Below are 12,525 nucleotides of genomic sequence, written 5' to 3' on the forward strand. Positions count from 1 at the left end.
GAGGCTTCGGCCTCCATCATTTAGTGGAGCTGAGTCGGAGTATGCCCAGGGCTTCTTGGACAATTATCAGCGGATGCTTTATACAACAGGTATTCTGGAGACCAATGGAGTCTCGTTCACTACTTTTCAATTTTCTGGGGTTGCCATCAGATGGTGGGAGGCCTATGAGAGGCGCATGCCGGTTGGTGCAGTACTACTTACATAGAGGGAGTTCTCCGTTCTCTTCTTGGAGAAGTTCGTGCCGCAGTCTCGTAGGGAGGAGCTGCGCATACAGTTTGAGCAGCTTTGGTAGGATGTCATGTCTGTGACCCAGTACGAGATGAGGTTTTTGGACTTAGATCGTCACGCAGTTTGGTTGGTTCCAACTGATAGGGAGAGGATCATGAGGTTCATTGATGGCCTCACATATTAGCTGCGATTACTTATAACTAGAGAGAGGGTATCTGGTGCCACTTTTGAAAAGGTAGTGGACATTACTCGGCAGATAGAGATGGTTCGTAGCCAGGAGCGGGGTGAGAGAGAGGCAAAGCGGCCTCGAGGTTCGGGCGGTTTTGGTGGTGTACCTTCTGGGTGGCAGTCCTACCACAGTAGTGGTCATCCTTATAAGCCCGTCCAGACGACTCATCCAGCTCATCGTGGTGCATCAGCTAGCCACGGTTCTTACAGTGCTCATTCAGGCCAATCTTCATTCATTGCACTACCAGCAGAGAGTTCTCACCATGCCCCATCCACTCATGCTTTTACAGGTAGTTCCTCGGGTTATCAGGAGTAGCAGTTTCGTCATAGGAGATTGTTTCTAGTGCGGAGGCTTTGGTCATATCAAGAGAGATTGCCCTAGGTTGTTGAGTGGGGTTCCACAGCAGAGTTCTCAGCCGATGGCACCAGCACCAGCAGTTACGCCACCCACTCAGCCAATTCAGGGTAGGATCTAGGCAGCTAGAGGTCGCTCTAGATGGGGAGGCCGGGCAGGGGGCGGTCAGGCCCGATTCTATGCTATCCCTGCCAGACCAGATGGTGTTGCCTCCAATGCAGTGATCACATGTATTGTCTCATTATTCCACAGAGATGCCTCTGTATTATTTGACCCTGTTCCACTTATTCATATGTATCATCGTATTTTGCTCATTATCTAGATATGCCCTGTGAGTCCTTAGTTTCATATGTTCGCGTATCTATGCCAGTGGGCGATTCTATTGTCGTGGACTGTGTCTATCGGTCGTGTGTAGTGACTATTGGGGGATTGGAGACTAAAGCTGACCTCTTATTGCTTAGTATGATGGACTTCGATATGATCTTTCGTATGGACTGGTTGTCTCCATATCATGCTATTCTGGATTGTCACGCAAAGACCTTGACGTTGGCGATGCCGGGGTTGCCAAGGATCGAGTGGAGAGTTCTCTAGACTATGTTCCCAGCAAAGTGATTTCATATTTGAAGGCCCAGGGGATGGTTGGGAAGGGTTGTTTATCTTATTTGGCCTTTGTGAGGGATGTTGGAGATAATACTCCTGCTATTGATTCTGTCCCAGTGATGCGAGAGTTTTCGGACGTGTTTCCTCCATACTTACTGGGCATGCCGCCCGATAGTGATATTGATTTTGGTATTGACTTAGCGCCGGGCACTCAGCCCATTTCTATTCCACCGTATCGTATGGCACCGGCTGAGTTGAAGGAACAACTACAGGAACTCCTTGATAAGGGGTTTATTAGGCCTAGTGTGTCGCATTGGGGTGCTCCTGTCTTGTTTGTAAAGAAGAATGATGGTTCTATGCGAATGTATATTGATTATCGCTAGCTGAACAAGGTTACAGTGAATAACATATATCCACTGCCACGTATTGATGACCTATTTGATCAGATTCAGGGTTCCAAGGTGTTCTCTAAGATCGACTTGCGTTCAGGCTATCATCAGTTGAAGATTCGGGAGCTAGATATCCCGAAGACTGCTTTCAGGATTTGGTATGGTCATTACGAGTTCCTTGTGATGTCTTTTAGGCTGACCAATGCCCCAGTAGCGTTCATGCACTTGATGAACAGTGTATTTCATTCCTATCTTGACTCATTCGTCATTATGTTTATTGACGACATTCTGGTGTACTCCCGGACCCAGGAGGATCATGAGCAGCACCTGAGGACTATGCTCCAGACCTTGAGAGAAGAGAAGTTGTATGCAAAATTTTTGAAGTGTGATTTCTGGCTAGATTCAGTGGAATTTTTGGGCCATGTGGTATCGAGTGAGAGGATAAAGGTAGATCTGAAGAAGATTGAAGTAGTGCAGAGTTGGCCCAGACCATCCTCAGCTACGAAGATCCGAAGTTTTCTTGGCTTGGCGGGGTATTATCGTCGGTTTGTAGAGGTTTCTCCTCCGTTGTAGCACCTATGAACAGATTGACCCAGAAGGGTGCTCCATTCAGGTGGATCGAAGATTGTGAGGAGAGCTTTCAAAAGCTCAAGATTGCTTTGACTACAGCCCCAGTGTTGGTGTTGCCTACTGGTTCGGGGTCCTATACCGTATATTGTGATGCGTCGCGTATTTGTCTCGGTGTAGTGTTGATGTAGGATGGTAGGGTTATTGCCTACGTGTCTAGACAACTTAAGGTGCATGAGAAGATCTATCATGTCCACGACCTCGAGTTAGCAGCTATTGTTCATGCCTTGAAGATCTGGCGGCACTATTTGTATGGTGTTCCTTGTGAGGTTTTCACCAATCACTGGAGTCTACAACATCTGTTTAAACAGAAGGATCTTAAATTGCGGCAGCAGAGATGGTTGGAGCTGTTTAAGGATTATGACATCACCATCATCTATCATCCTGGAAAGACCAATGTGGTGGCTGATGCCTTGACTCGCAAGGCGGAGATTTTGGGGAGTTTAGCATATCTACCAGTAGCAGAGAGACCTTTAGCCTTGGATGTTCAGGCCTTGGCCAACTAGTTTGTCAAATTGGATATTGCCGAGCCGAGCAGAGTTTTGGTTTGTGTGGTCTCTCGGTCTTCTTTATATGATTGCATCAGAGAGCGCCAGTATGATGACCCTCATTTGCTTGTCCTTAAAGACACGGTTCAGCACAGTGATGCTAGATATGTTACTATTGGGGAGGATGGGGTATTGAGGATGCAGGGTCGGATTTGTGTGCCTAATGTGGATAGGCTACGTGAGTTGATTCTTGAGGAGGTTCACGGTTTGCGGTATTCCATTTTATCCGGATTCCACAAAGATGTACCAAGATTTGAGGCAGCATTATTGGTGGAGAAGAATAAAGAAGGATATAGTGGGGTTTGTAGCTCCGTGCCTCAACTGTCAGCAGGTAGAGTATGAGCATCATAGACCGGGTGGATTGCTTTAGAGTTTAGAGATTTCAGAGTGGAAATGGGAGCGGATCACCATGGATTTTGTAGTTGGGCTCCCACGGACTTCGAGGAAGTTTGATGCTATTTGAGTGATTGTGGATTGGCTGACCAGTCCGCGCGTTGGGACTACTTATACTTCAAGGTAGTTGGCTGAGATTTACATCCGAGAGATTGTTCGCCTCCATAGCGTGCTAGTGTCCATCATTTTAGATCAGGGCACACAGTTCACATCGCAGTTTTGGAGGGTCGTGCAGCAAAAGTTGGGTACCCAGGTTGAGTTGAGCACAACATTTCACCCTCAGACGGACGGACAGTCCGAGCACACTATTCATATATTAGAGCACATGCTACGTTCTTGTGTCATTGATTTTGGGGGTTCTTAGGATCAGTTTCTACCACTCGCAGAGTTTGCCTACAACAACAACTACTAGTCAAGCATTTAGATGGCTCCGTATGAGGCTTTGTTTGGGAGACGGCGTAGATCTCCGGTGGGTTTGTTTGAGCCTGGGGAGGCTAGGCTATTGGGTACTGACTTGGTCTAGGATGCTTTGGACAAGGTTAAGATGATTCAGGAGCAGCTTTGCACGGCGCAGTCTAGACAGAAGAGTTATGCCCATGGGAAGGTCCGTGATGTTGCTTACATGGTTGGGGAGAAGATACTGCTCAAGGTTTCACCCATGAAGGGTGTTATGACGTTCGGTAAGAAGGGAAAGTTGAGCCCTCAGTATATTGGGCCCTTTGAGGTACTTAAGAGGATTGGGGAGGTAGCTTACAAGCTTGCCTTGCCACCTAGTTTGTCGAGTGTGCATCTAGTATTTCATGTTTCTATGCTATGGAAGTATGTCGGTGATCCGTCTCATGTTTTAGATTCCAGCACAATTCAGTTGGATGGTGATCTGACTTATGATGTGGAGTCGATGGCCATTTTGGATCGGAAGGTTCGAAAGTTGAGGTCAAAGGACATAACTTTAGTAAAGGTGAAGTGGAGAGGTCAGCCAGTTGGGGAGGCTACTTGGGAGACCGAGCGGGAGATGCGGAGCAGATATCCACACCTTTTTGAGACTCCAGGTATATTTCTAGACCCGTTTGAGGACGAACGTTTGTTTAAGAGGGGGAGGATGTAACAACCCGGTCGATCATTTTGAGAGTTGTAGCCTCGTTCCCCCATTTACTACTCATTTTATGCCTTATAGTTGTTATGTGACTTGTTGGGTAGTCAGTTCGGATCCGGTGGGATTTTAGAATGAAATGAGACACTTAGTCTCAAGGTTGAAAGCTTACGTTGAAATGATTGACCGGATGTTGATCTTTGAGTAAACAACTCTGGAACGGAGTTTTGATTGTTCTGTTAGCTCCGTTAGATGATTTTGGACTTAGGAGCATGCCCGAATTGTGATTTAGAGGTCCGTAGTGGAATTAGGCTTGAAATGGCGAAAGTTGAGTAGGTCCGTAAGGTCCAATGTGACTTGTGTGAAAAATTTGGGGTCGATCGGATGTGATTTGATAGGTTTTAGCATCGTTGGTGAAAATTGGAAGTTCGAGGTACATTAGGCTTGAATCTATATGTGATTCGTGTTTTTGATGTTGTCTGAAGTGATTTGAGGGCCCGACTAAGTTCGTATGATGTTTTGGGACTTGATGGTAGGTATGGTTGAGGTCCCGGGGGCCTTGGGTTGATTTCAGATGGTTAACGGATCGAATTGAAGTTTGAGGGAAGTGCTGAAGCTCACCTACTTCTGGTGTAATCGCACCTGCAGAGTGGGGATCGTAGGTGCGATCTCGCAGAAGCGAGAGGTGAACCGCACAAGCGACCAGGGAGGAGGTGAGCAGAGGTCACAGGTGCGAGGTCATGTTCGCACCTACGATGCCGCAGATGTGGCTTGGGTTACATAGAAGTAGAGCTGGGCTGGCCTGGGTAGGGCACAGGTGCGAGGGATTTACCGCATCTGCGAGCAAGGCTCCGCAAATGCGAAATTGAGAGAGAGGCATGTTTCCGCAAGAGCGGGTAGATAGCCGCAGATGTGCCTCCGCAGGTGCGGAACATAGAGCACAGATGCGGGCCTGAGGAATTTAAGTGGCTTCCACAGAAGTGGGGAATTGATAGCAGAAGCGGTTCCGCAAGTGCGGATATATGACCGCGGGTTCGAAAAGCCTGGGCAGATTATTAAAACAAGGATTCACGATTTTGGCTTCATTTCAAACATTTCAAGCACGGTTTAGGCGATTTCTGAGAGGGTTTTCGAGGGGATTCTTGCGGTAAGTCCCTTGTGCTTATTTTTGATCAATAATATTGCTTTCCTATTGATTTTCCCACCTAGTTGGTATGTATTTAAGGTGTAAATTGGGAGTTTGAGGCTAGGGATTTGGAGAGTTTGATTTGGGGATTTGGGTGGTGATTTGGTGTCGGATTTTGATAAATTTGATATTGTTAGCCTCGTGGTTGAGTGGGCTCTCGGGTTTTGTGAATTTTATCAAATTTCGAGATGTGGGCCCAGGGGCCGGCTTTTGAGCTGATTTTTTATTTTGAATAATAGCTTACCATTTTCTTATGGAGTTGATTCCTTTAGCTCGTATTGATTTTGTCGCATTGTTTATGGCTAGATTCGAGGCATTCAGAGGCCGTTTCGTGAGGCAAGGGTGTGTTGGAGTAGAGATTTGCTCGTATTGAGGTAAGTAATAGTTCTAATTTGGTTCTGAGGGTACGAAACCCCGTATTACGTGTATGTATTTGGTTTTGAGGTGACGCACATGCTAGGTGACGGACGTGTGGGCGTGCACCGTAGGAATTGTGACTTGGTCAAATTTCGTGGAACCGTGTAGTTGTATAATCTGTTGTTATCTGTACATTCTCCATGTATTAGAGAAGTTTAACCACAAATCATGTTTAGACTATGTGTTGGCATTGTAGGGACCCACATAGGTCGTGTACATGTTGAATTATCTACTAAAATTGTTGTTTTGCACTCAGTCACAGTTTATTTGTATATTACATCTCAGTCTTTATTGTTCATTTTTTATGCATCTTATCATTGTTGTCTGGGCTGCTTATTATGATTTCTGAGATCCCAAGAGATTGGAGAGGATGATAACGGAGTGAGGCCGGGGGCCTGATTGTGAGGTATTATACTATAGCACGTGAGTTGTCCGTGTAGCACGTGAATTGTCCGTGCAATATGTGAGTTGTCCGTGCAGCACGTGAGTTGTCCTGCGGATTATAGCGCTTGGGCTGAAGGAGCCCCTCCGGAGTCTGCACACACCCCCAGTGAGCGCAGGTACCTATTGAGTGCGAATGCCAAGTGCTGAGTGCTGAGTGAATGAGAGGGCTGAGTGACTGTGGCCTTGAGAGGATGCATTTGATTTCATATTTGTTGCACTTAGCTGCCATGTATCACTGTCTTGATAATTTCTAAAGAATATTATACTCTGTTTCAGTTGAACTTGACATGAAATTACTGTTTTGGCCTTAATTATCGAACTTGAAAGCATGCCTACCTTCCACGTTAAAATCACTGTAATTGTACTATAACTGTAAAGCTCGTCACTGCGTTCAGTTCTTTATTTAGTATTGTTACTTGCTGAGTTGGTTGTACTCATACTGCACCCTGCACTTCGTGTGCAGATCCAGGTATTCTCGGACACAGTGGGTGTTGATTTCCACGCCCAGTTGATCTTCTGGAGATTTCAAGGTAGCTGCCGGCGTTTCGCAGACCTTGTTTCTCCTTTCCTATCTTTTCACTTATTATATTTGGTTTCAGATTTTCATAGACAATATTTTCCGAACTTGTGATGTATAGATGCTCATTTACTCAGTGACACCCCGAGGTTGGAAATTTCCGTGTTGTATTTTGGATTTTCCATCCTGTTTACGAGAAGTTGTTATCATTTAAACTATTTTAAATCCGTTTTCTATTAAGTGTTAGAGTTATTTCATAAATGTCGGCTTGCTTAGTACCATGATAGGCGACATCACGACAGGTTAGGATTTTGGGTCGTGACATCATGAAATACGAATCCTCCCTGCCCAAACTCCTTCTATGCAATCGCGACCTAATACATGCGATGGTGATCCACACGACTGACAATAGAAAACCAACATTCCAAAATGCTCCGAAACCGCCTTGAGCCCCTAGGAACCCGTCCAATCATCCTAAAAAGTCGGTATGCCTTATATAAATTGTCTAACGGCTCAAAATACGAAAAACAACATCGAAACCAAGAATCAAGCATCAAATCAAAAATCTCAAACTTTCTTAAGTTTAAAATTTCAACTTTCGACTAGATGTACCGAATCAACCCAGGGCAACCCGAGGCCCGAATTGAACGTATATACTAGTCAAAAATCATCATACAAATATATCTTCAAGTCACTAAGCTGTGGTCGTTTACTCATAAAATTGAATTTTGTGAACTCTTCCAATCTTAAGCCTCAACTTAAGAACTAAGTTTTCCAAATAATTCACGAACCTTTCAGAACCCAGACCACCCATCCCCAAAAGTCATAAATAATCAAACCAATTTACAGAAAGTCTCAAATCGGGTAATAGAGATCTAAAACTCAAAATGATCGGTCGGGTAATTACGAAGAACCGCTAATCTTTATGATATTTGTTATGAGTCAAGTCATCTATAGACTTTCTACTCAAGGCGATTGCCTTACTATTGCACCTACTATTACATGTTGCTAGCATGATTCTTCTAATACTGGAAAGATGCTACTACTGAAAACTGCTATGGGACCAAGAGTATAAGTCCTCTAGCTCAAGTCAACTACATGCGGCCATTTATACACTTGCTCAAGCTCTACCCGTATAATTGGCCTTGAGTGAGCTTATTCAATATCCACCCATCTTATCAGGATAGAAATATAATGCCAACGCATTGTATCAAACTAACATGGCTAGTGCAAACACCATGTGTATCACACAGTAACTAGAAATAGTTCAACCTTAGTGTTAGAACACCGTGTATCAACTCGAATCTTTGTGGCTATCTCTGGTTTAGTCCTTTTTCTTAATCATTAGTTGTAAACTCATACGATCTGTCTGAAACCCCACATGGACCACCATGTAACAATGACTCCACGTTGCCTAATACAAGATTACTATTGCTAACTACTTGCTCATGAATGAAGTAACTCTTTCATACTTCTTCAATCATCTAGAAATAACGTCAACTGCTCCACTTCCCTTAGGCAATACCAATATTGAGGTTATTTTCAAGATAAATCTTAAACTTCTAAGAACATTATTCACGTCCAATTGTTCTTCAAAACTGAATACTCTTCTAAGTTAACCGAGTCAAAGATGTTGCGATAGTCAACTTCACTATATGTCAACCCTCATACCTTTGCTAAATACATAAACATGTGTATTTCTACCATTATAGTGATCTAGTCCACTACTAAACTGTTTCAATCTCTTTAGGATCCTTCTAGATCTCATGTTGACTCAACTCATACCAACAGGTTACAGTATTCAGGTATAACTTGTTCTCTTACAACTCAATACATATTGTATTCTCATTATCCATAGAAACTATTCTCATATTCTCCTTTATATGGCATCAAATCAATGTTGGTTTGAATATTAGGTTCCTTGAATCCATAAGGACTGATCATAAATTGTTTACACTAAAGACTTTCCAGAACACTTGTGGTGACCTCAACATGTCTAGAAAAGCTGCTCCTAGAACATCTAATTTCCTAATCATATGCTAGCTGTAACCGATCCCAAGTTGATCTCGAAGAGGTAAATTGTACCCCATGGTAAAAGACTGGGCCTGATAGTTCTTATCAACCAATCATGTACTATTCCTCTATAACTATTTTACATTGCTGGAGTTATTCTTACGGCAACACATACTTACTCTTAAGTGGAAACAATATCAGTTTTGAAAATATTATATATATATATATATATATATATATATATATATATATATATATATATATATATATATATATATATATATATATATATATATATATATATATATATATATATATATATATATATATATATATATATATATATATATATATATATATATATATATATATATATATATATATATATATATATATATATATATATATTAGACTAGCATTGTTACACCCCACATAACTCCCCCGCATATATGAAGTTAAGGATTGACGGGGTTAAGGTACCGCCAATCAGCGGAAGGCACATTACCGGGCAGAGAGGCAGTTTCATTCGGCCAAATTGCACAAGCTGCCACTGGGCGTAATGACCATTTTAGTTCTTGGGGCGGCAAAATTTCCTAGATTAGTTATAGTATAAAAGGCAGTGCAACTCTCCTCTCTTTCATTATAGGAGACATAATACACTTTAGCTCACTAAAAATGCTCTCAAATCCCCTTATAAATTCCCAAATAGTCTAAGGTCAAATCGGAGGCGAACCTCGCAGGATCTAGCGTAAAGAAGCTTGAAATTATCACTGGTTTTAGAGACTCGTTAGAGGCAGAGTAGTCACCACAAAAGTGTAAGAACCCAAGAAGTGTAGCTAGTCCCTCGATAAGGTATGTAAAACAACTTTCTTTCCTGGCATGACTTGGTGTAAGCATCTTTCTTTCTGAAGGATATCTATGTTGTAAGATTGGTTTGTTCTAAGTCCTTCTCAGTAATATTTCTTCTATTCTCATACGTTCTTACCGGTAACATTTACTTTCAAGTTTGAGGTGTTTCTAGATGATATCCCGAAATTAGAGAAATATGCTTAATCCTGAGTTTAATCTTAGTATCTCTTGAAATTGACTTTGCATTGCACTTATATATATGAATCTACTTTACTTTACCGAGCCGTGCTATAGTCAGCCGGGTACAATACCTATTGTGCAACCAGTAATCAGTCGGGTATGATGAGATACAATGTAAGATGCTACCGAGCCCTTGTGTGGCCGGATACGACCAAGCTCTCTATGAGGCTGGGTACGAAATGATGCGCTATGGAATACTATTGAGCCCTTATGTGGCCGTGTATGATCGAGCTCACAATGAGGCTGGGTATGGAATGATGTGCTATGGAATACTACCGAGCCCTTTTGTGGCCGGGTACAGCCAAGACCTCCTGAGGCCGGGCACGATGTGATGGAAGAACAAAACTTTACCGAGTCCTATACAAGGCCAAGTACGATATGGAATGCTATGCCCCAAAGAGTGGCCGAGTAATATTATATTATATTTAATGCATAGTCCCCAGGAGTGGATTACTCTTTTATTGTCACGCCCCGACCTTGGGGAGCGGGACCGATACTCGACTGAGTTACCCTAGTCAAGCAAGCCTACTTAGCGCCTACCAATTCAATCCTGCCCATGAAAAATTTGAGGATAAATATAAAGAGTTTAAACCAATCAAGAGAATATTATTTACCACACCAACTTTCGTTTTTATAAGAGCTTTAATTTCTGATTTTTAAAATATTACACGTTTATAGTCTAGAAGTGGAACATTTGACAAATACAACAATATCACTAGTTTGTGATCCCAAGTAAAAATACAACCCACAGTACGTCTACGGAGCCTCTAAGTGAACAAGAGTACAATATGGGAATGCCGGCAACAAGGCCCCGGCTATACCTCAAAACACAATGTACAAAATAAAAAGACATAAGGTCCCGAAGTAGAGTAGGGCTCACCAAATAAGTTAAGAAGTGGGTACACCTATCAAGAACCTAAGCCACCTGCTGCGGAACCTCTTGCATCCATTAAAGATGTAGCGGCCCCGACAAAAGGGAGTACATATGGAATAATACTAGTATGTAAAGCTAAGTACCCTTACATAAAATGAAATAAGAAACATAAGTAGGGAAAACATGAAAGAGTAGTAAATGGATACAAGTGTAATGTGCCATGCCGTAATAGAAAACATAGTGTGAGTGAAACCTTCAAACATATCTTTTTAATTTAGTTTGGGAGATCAATTAGCTACCGACACAAACCACCATGCTCGTGGTATGGAGTCTGATCATCGCTCGATTGGCTAAGCCGTCTCACCACGATATATATGTGGATCAACATGGCAAGGTGAATCAAATATAATATGAAGAAGGACAACCCACCATGCTCGTGGCATAGAGTCCGATCACTGCTCGACCGGCTAAGCTGTCACACCCCGATCCATGAATGTTGACATAATAACACAATACTACTATGTGCACGGCATGGCGTCCGATCACCGCTCGATCGGCTAAACCATCTCACCACGATGCCATGTGGATCAACATGAGAACTCGAATTGATGCTAGCAATAAATTCATCCCAATTAAGGAGAATAATCTCAACACAATATAACAGGGATTTACGCCTCAATCAACTCCTACACTAGCACATGTAATTTCGGGTGTAGGCCTATACAACCTATACCTTCTCGGTTATGTAATGATACTCCCAAGAACAAAATTATATAAAGAAAATATTCATCTCATATCCCTTTAGAAAATCCTTTCATTTCCTTGGCACTTTTTGCCATAGATGTAAATCTTCGTTCTTGGCATGATAGCCGTATTTTATATTCCATACTTTCATTCCTAATCTTTCAAGGATCTCTTTGGAAATTATTGATTCAAAAGAATGCGTAAATGAGCCTTAAGCACATTGAATTTCTTCCAAAAGGAGAGCATAGTGATTTGCAATTGAAACATGAGTTTAAATCATAGCATTTGATGAGTCAATCAGGCATGAAATATTTTTAATAAGAATGACATGGCAATAAGAAATAGGGAATGTGTAGAGCTTCATGAGCATTTAGTAATTCAATATTTTTAAAGCACTTCAATCATGAAGATTCGTGGTATAAAAATCATTACTTCATTTTCATATGCATATGACCATAAAAAGAAATTGTTAAACATTTCCAAGGAAGGGAGCATGTCATATTAAGACATATTTAGAAACCTCATGAACATTTGGAATTCAACCATCGGAAGTAATCCGGAATAATGGAAATAGGAACTAGGACAACCATGCTTGGAATTCATATGGGAATCAGGGAATCTGATTCTATAGAAGGAGTTTAGCCAACATACCTCGATGGAGTTTTTTAGTGATACTAAAACCTTCCATTACTCTTACAACTTTAATCTACATCAACATAATTCAATTGGACCAATATTAGCAAATATTTCCAGGTTTTAGGTTATTTTGGTATTTTATCAAAC

Source organism: Nicotiana tabacum, chromosome 15, assembly GCF_000715075.1.
Source record: "Nicotiana tabacum cultivar K326 chromosome 15, ASM71507v2, whole genome shotgun sequence".
Taxonomy (NCBI): domain Eukaryota; kingdom Viridiplantae; phylum Streptophyta; class Magnoliopsida; order Solanales; family Solanaceae; genus Nicotiana; species Nicotiana tabacum.